The 7,128-nt window shown below is 44.9% G+C and overlaps 1 non-coding gene across 1 annotated transcript; it reads right to left on the bottom strand.

Moving 5' to 3' along the window:
• On the bottom strand, positions 1–73 carry TRNAF-GAA (transfer RNA phenylalanine (anticodon GAA)). Its single transcript has one exon. It is a non-coding gene; the product is annotated as a tRNA-Phe (tRNA).
• Positions 74–7,128: the final 7,055 nt, after the last annotated feature.

Here is a 7,128-nt window from a genome sequence, read left to right as displayed (position 1 = left end):
TGCGGTGAGCGTGGATCGAACACGCGACCTTCAGATCTTCAGTCTGACGCTCTCCCAACTGAGCTATCCCCGCATTGGTTGTTTTCTCTAGTGCTTTATTTTACATATGCTTTCTCTTTATTAGAAAATTAGGTCATATATTTCGTTATTGATATCTAATAAGAAACGAAAACATCGATCAATACGAGTTTCGCTCCTATTTAGTAACTTTAAATTTAATGTGAATGTAAATATATATGTTTTAAAAAAATATATATATTACAATATCATTTTGATCCCCATACTTTAATAATCATTCTACTTTTGTTCACATACTTTTAAGTTTTAATTTTAGTTCATCTACTTTTCATAAAGTTTAAGATTAACCCCTATCATTAAATTAGGATTGGAACTAGCTGAGTTGGCAAAAAAAAAAAAAAAAAAAAAAAAGGTCAAATAGTTTAGAAAATTACCTAGTCAGCAAACTTGGGTTAAACAATTAATGGGTCGAGTTTGAATCATTTTAATGGGTTAGGTTAATGGAAAGCTCCATTTCGATGACGGTTTTTTTCAATTCTACCATTAAAATCAAACGATTTTTTTTTTCTAGAGGAACGAATGGACTTGAGGTTATTTCCATATTTTACTCCAACCATGCCAAAATTGACTAAAAATACGATGGATGCTGGAAAATTTGGGACAAAAATACCCGATGTGTTTGTTGTCTTTGTTAAAAAAGAAAAATATTTAACTCTACAGTAAACGTTTACAATTCCTTGGTTTTTTTAAATTAAAAAAATTGATGAATAAATGTTTTTTTAAACAATATGTCGATGGAAGATTGAACCTCAGACTAAGTATAAGTTCATGTCAGTTATGTTGTACTCATGTTGGTTGATGAATAAATCCTTTAGACTTTATTATTTCCACTATCCCATTACAAAATCCATAAAATCCCCAGTCCCGTCGTCATCACACCAAAACTTTATCTCTACCTTTTCTCATATTTCTTCCATAAAACTCAATTAATTTTAGTTTTTTTTTTAATACTACGGTGTTTTACTTCATTTTGGTACCTATGTGAAACCCGGATTTTCATTATTCCTACTTAAGCAGGTGGCTAAGGAAATTTCTAAGTGTTGAATAGATTTTCCTTGAGTAGTTTTGAGTTAAGCTTTAATTGATGAAAAATTGGCTAAGTGTTGGACTAGGCATTGCTATGCATTGGCCACAATATCTTGGAGAGATTACTTGGGCAAAGGGAGAAGAAAAAGTGTGAATTTGGAAGCTTGATTTTTGGGAAAAACTTGGAAAATTGGCTAAGTATAAACCTATATGTTGGATGTGTTGGATGCATTGGATGATGGATGCATTGGATGCGTTGGATGCGTTAGATGATGGATGCATTAGATGTGTAGGATGATGGATGCGTTGGATGCGATGGATGCATTGGAAGTGTGGTATGCGTCCATACGGCTAAAGGAAGAAAGTTGAAAGTGATGCGTTGGAAGGTTGGGATGGCACAAGAGTCGGTGTGCAAAAGGCATACAGACGCAAGGGTAGGCGAGGACGCGGGCAAGGCATGCGCTAGAAAGTGGCATGCGTCGATGCTAGCGCCCATGCGTCGAGTGGCTGAGCGAGCCCTGCGAGCGATGCTAAGCGCCCATGCCGAGTGAGCCCATGCATCGATGCTAGTGCCCATGCGTCGAGCGCTTGAGCGAGCCTTGCAAGCGATGTCGAGTGTGCCCATGCGTCGAGCGCCCGAGCGAGCCTTGCAAGCGATGCCGAGTGAGCCCATGCGTCAAGTGGGCCAAACGCTGCCAAACGCCCAGCCATGCGTCGAGCAGGCCAAGTGCTGCCAAGCGCCCAGCCATGCGTCGAGCGGGCCAACCATTGCCAAACGCCCAGCCATGCGTCGAGTAGGCCAACCGCTGCCAAGTGTCACAATCTCTCTTTCAAGAGGTTCTCTTAGCGATTGTGCGGCACTTGTTCCCGCTCACGAACAAGTCAGCCAACTCGAATACAGACTGTCGGTGGCACACCGAGTGCCTCTCGCAACCTCCACCCCCGTTTTAGGGAAAACGATTTTAGAAAACAGGTTTGGAGAAAAGTTTTCGTAAGTAGTTTTTGTAAGTGCGAATAAAGAAAGAAAGATTATAGTAGGCTAGAAAGCAATAAGCAACAACAACAGCTTTATAGAGTACTACTCTGGATATGCGGAAGTGATGATTAGTCTTATCCCTATATAGTACATTCTGAACAAAAAGCCAACTGGCACCCTTGCATATGCAAAAGGGCGAGTGGTCACTTACAATGAAAGTGTAAAGAAAGCAAGCTAACTAAGCTAATACAATACATGATATGAAAGTATGCTAGAAAGGGGTTGGATCGGGCATGCAGCCATGGGCAACAGGCCCTGGACAAGCATGACCATGACATTCTCCCCCACTTAATTGATTGACGTCCCCATCAACCGACCCTGTTCAAAATCTGCGATGGCTGGAGCTGCATTCTTTAAATCTTCGGCCCACACCCAACTGATCTCTTCGTCGGGGAGAACCTTCCATTTCACTAAGAACTCTATCAGTTCTCGTTTGGGTCTTCCAATACGACGCGTACGTTTATTCAAGATTTGTGCAACTTTTTTCCTAGCGGAATTCTTCATCGTGACCGGTGGACGCCTTAGCATATTTCGTTGTTCATCTTTGGGATCGGGATGATAGGGCTTCAGGATACTCACATGGATGACAGGATGAATCTTCATCCATAAGGGTAACTGAACCTTATATGAGGTTCTCCCGACCTTCTCAATTACCTCCACTAGACCTTCATATTTCTTTACTAGCCATTGGTCTCTCTGGTCTCGAAAACGAAACTGTTTCGGTCGTAGCTTGATCAGGACCTTGTCCCCAGCTTGAAACTCGAGGGCCCTCCGCTTCTTATCAGCCCACTTCTTCATCCTTCTTGACGCTCTTTCCAGGTGGTATGAGCTATCTCAGAGGTTTTGCTCCACTCCTTAGTGAAGTTATGTGCCTGAGGACTTTTGCCTGCGTAAGGGTGGTCCACCAAGTGTGACATGAGTGGCTGTCTACCGCACACCACTTCGAAGGGCATTTTTTCGGTCGTGGAACTCTGCTGGCTATTGAAGCTGAACTGAGCCACATCTAACAACTGGACCCAATTCTTCTACCTAGCGTCGATAAAGTGACGCAGATATTCCTCGAGCATACTATTGAAGCATTCTGTCTGGCCGTTAGTTTGGGGATGATAGTTAGAGGAGATATTCAGTGTTGACCCCAATATTTTGAACAATTCTTTTCAAAATGTCCCAGTGAATCTTCCATCTTGATCGCTAACAATGCTCCCGGGGACACCCCATAATTTCACGATATGTTTGAAGAACAGCTAGGCAGTCATCACGGCTGTGCACATCTTTGACGTTGGGATGAAAGTGGCATATTTTGAGAACCAATCGATGATAATAAGGATCGATTCGAACTCTTCCACCTTGGGAAAATGGGTGATGAAGTCGAGAGACACGCTCTCCCATGGTCAGGGCACAGGTAGGGGTTCTAACAGACCCGCTAATTTCGCCCTTTCAACCTTGTCTTGTTGGCAGACAAGGCAAGTCTTGGTAAATTGCATGACATCATCCCGAAGGCTTGGCCAGTAGTAGCCTTGTTTCAGGAGGGCATAAGTCCTCTACCAACCATTATGTCCTTCCCAGGGTGTGTCGTGACACTTCTTCATCAGCGACCTTCATAACTCCCTGGATTTGGGGATGTAAAGGCGATTGTCCTTATGTATAGTAGATCGTCTTCCACCCAAAACTGGCGTGTCTTCCCCTATTTGGCCAACTGTATAATGGCCTGCGCCGCTATGTCGTTTGTTAAATGAGTTTTAACAGTTTCTCGTACTGTTGCACTCAACGTACTTGCTTGTAGGTGGGCGAACATGCACAGGGCCGCATGTTTGCTCTTTCGGCTAAGAGCATCGGCCACTTGGTTACTTTTCCCGGTCTATGTTCGAATTGGAAGTCGAACTCCGCTAGACACTCCTGCCACCGTGCCTGTTTCGACGACAACTTCAATTGGTTGAAGAAGTGGCAAATAGAGTTGTTGGTCTTGACCACAAATTTGGCCCCCAAGAGATACTGTCTCCAGGCCCTCAAGCAGTAAACTACTGCTAACATCTTTTTCTCGGAGGCGGCATACCTCCGTTTAGCATCATTTAGTTTCCTACTCTCATATACGATGGGGTGTCTGTCTTGGAGAAGGACACCGCCCAACGCGAAGTCAGAAGCATCAGTCTCGACTTCAAATGTCTTGATCACGTCGACAATTCCGAGGACCGGCCCCTCAATCATCACTTTCTTCAAGCCCTCAAAGGCGGCTTGACATTCAGGAGTCTAGCTCCATTGGCTATCTTTCTTCAGCAGTTCGGTTAATGGCCCTGCTTTTCTTGAGAATCCTTCTACGAACCACTTATAGTAGTTGACTAGTCCGAGGAAGGATCGTTGTTCGGTCACGGATGATGGTACCCTCCAGTCTCTGATCGCGACCACCTTGCCCTCTTCCATACCAATTCAACCACACTCAATCACGTGGCCGAAGAAATTTATGTGCTCTTGGGCAAAATAGCACTTCTCTCTCTTTATATACAACTGATTTTTCCTCAATTTTTCGAAGATTAGTTGGAGATGATGTCGATGGTCCTCCAGCGAGGCACTATAGACCACAATGTCATCGAGATACACTACGACGAATATTTCGAGATGTTCATGAAACACTTGGTTCAATAAGGTATAGAAAGTTGTTGGAGCATTGGTGAGGCCAAAGGGCATAACGAGAAATTCGAATGCTCCATATCTCGTGACACAGGTCGTCTTACGTTCGTCTCCTTCAGCAATTCAGACCTGATAATATCCCGACCGCAGGTCCAGCTTCGAGAAATACTTAGCTCCGTGAAGCCAATCAAATAAGTCAGTAATGATAGGAAGGGGATATTTGTTGCGGACTATGAGCTTATTCAAGGCCCGATAGTCGATGCATAACCGGAGGCTCCTATCTTTCTTTTTTTGAAACAGTACTGGGGCTCCGTAAGGGACCTTTGTTGGTCTGATAAATCCCGCATCTAACAATTCATCTAACTGTTTTCAGAGTCGGCCAATTTTGGCGGGGCCATCTGATATGCATTCTTGGCGGGCGGCTTTGCCCCTTGTAACAACTCGATCTCATGGTCAATCCCCCTTCGTGGGGGTAAGGACTTGGGCAAGCTTTTAGGCATGACATCTCGATACTCTTCTAAGACAAATAGAACGTCTCGGGGGATCTCCTCTTCTGTGGTTTCAACTGACTCTATCGAGATGGCCATGAACGTGGGTTCATCGTGGGCCAAACCTCTTTTCAATTGGAGGGCTGAGATCATTCTCACCCCATTTGGCTGCTTGATACTGGCTTGAACTACGGTGGGTGTAGATCTGGTAATGACTAGACATTTGGTGAGGGGCATTGGTATAACTTTATGTTCAAGTAGGAATTCCATCCCCAATACTGGCTTGAACTACGGTGGGTGTAGATCTTGACAATCACGAAGTCAACGAGGCCCTTCCAGTCTCCTAACTTCACCGGAGTTCTCTTCACTATCCCCGTAATCGGTAGGGCTGTAGAATTCACAACTTTCATCTTCCTTGAATCTCTTTCTCAAGTTAAGTTCAAGCGGCGGGCTTCCGTTTCAGTCATGAAGTTATGGGTGGCCCCAGAGTCGACCATAGTGCTATTGGCCCATCTTTGGTTGACCTAAGTGTCCACAAACATGAGTCCCCTCTCTAGTGGCTCCGTCGCCTTTCCCATTTTCTTTTGGAGCGCAGATAAGAATTTCAATGCCCCCATCCTGGGATTCTCACTCTCTGCAGCTGGCTCGATTACTGTCTCCCCCAGTTGAGCCTTGTCTTCTGAGCTAGAGGCTAATGTGGCTTGAAAAGCATTGAACGGGTCCAATTCGGACATTCGCCCGCCCTATGTGGACCTCTACATATAAAACAAGATAGGGGGCGATTGTAATTGTTATGCTGTTGCGACGACCTCCGCCAGTTGTTTCCTGATCTCGGTTGGGATGGTTTACGGTCCCCCCTGTGTTCTTGTCTCCTCCCCCAGGTCTGGGAGGACTGGAACGACTATTTCTGTTTCCCCCACTTGAGAAAGTTGACTGTTTTCTCACATCTTATGAGTCAGTGCTAAGGTCGTATAGCCATTCAACTGCCGCATAGGCATAGGGGAGATCCTGTACTCTCTGTTCATATAATTTTGATTTCGCCCACGGTTTCAGCCCTTGAATAAAGCAAAAGACCTTGTCTTTCTTGGACATATCGCGTATGTCCAACATGAGTCCTGCAAGCTGTTTTACATAATCCCTGATATTACCTGTTTGCTTCAGCTCTCAGAGTTTTCGTCGAGCCAAGATCTCGACATTTTTAGGGAAGAACTGCAAGCGAAGTTCTTGTTTCAATATATCCCAAGTATCAATTGTTCACCGTCCTTCTTGTATGTCTGTAAATCATGATCTCCACCATAGTTTTGCATCTTTAGCCAGATGCATCGTTGCTAGTGTGACTTTCGACACTTCAGTCACCGTGTTCGTCGCCTTGAAGTATTGCTCAAGGTCGAAGATAAAGTTTTCCAGGGATTTTGCTTCCCGCACCCCACAGAAGGATTTCAGTTCTAGGATTTTTATTCTGCTTACTGCCATTGCTCCCCCAGATGGGGCTTGGTTCCCTACCGCTCAGATGGTGAGATTCACCCTTGCGCTCACATCCGCTATCTCGGCTCTGGCGACGTCAAAGGCCGACCGAAAGTCTTCAGAAAAATCGGTTACCATCTGAATTATTGCTTTTTGGGAGCCGTCCAACTCTTCGACGCACTCCTCTATGTGGGCAACAGAGCCCGATGAGCTATCGCCATGTTCAAAGCTGCCGGACCGTGCTGTTTTAGTCTCAAGGGTCTCTACCCTCATCATCAGTTCTCTGACGGGTAATCTGTCTAGGCGGCCCACTACCGCATCAATTCCATTGGCTTTCTCAGCAACTTCTTGTAGCCGAGTCTCTAAGAAATGGATACTATCTGGGACCTCTCTCAGGTAGAGCATTTGCTC

The sequence above is a fragment of the Benincasa hispida genome, chromosome 11 (assembly GCF_027475165.1).
Source record: "Benincasa hispida cultivar pf3 chromosome 11, pf3_genome.v1.1, whole genome shotgun sequence".
NCBI classification, from domain to species: Eukaryota; Viridiplantae; Streptophyta; class Magnoliopsida; order Cucurbitales; family Cucurbitaceae; genus Benincasa; species Benincasa hispida.
This window is presented reverse-complemented; position numbering and strand designations above follow the sequence as displayed.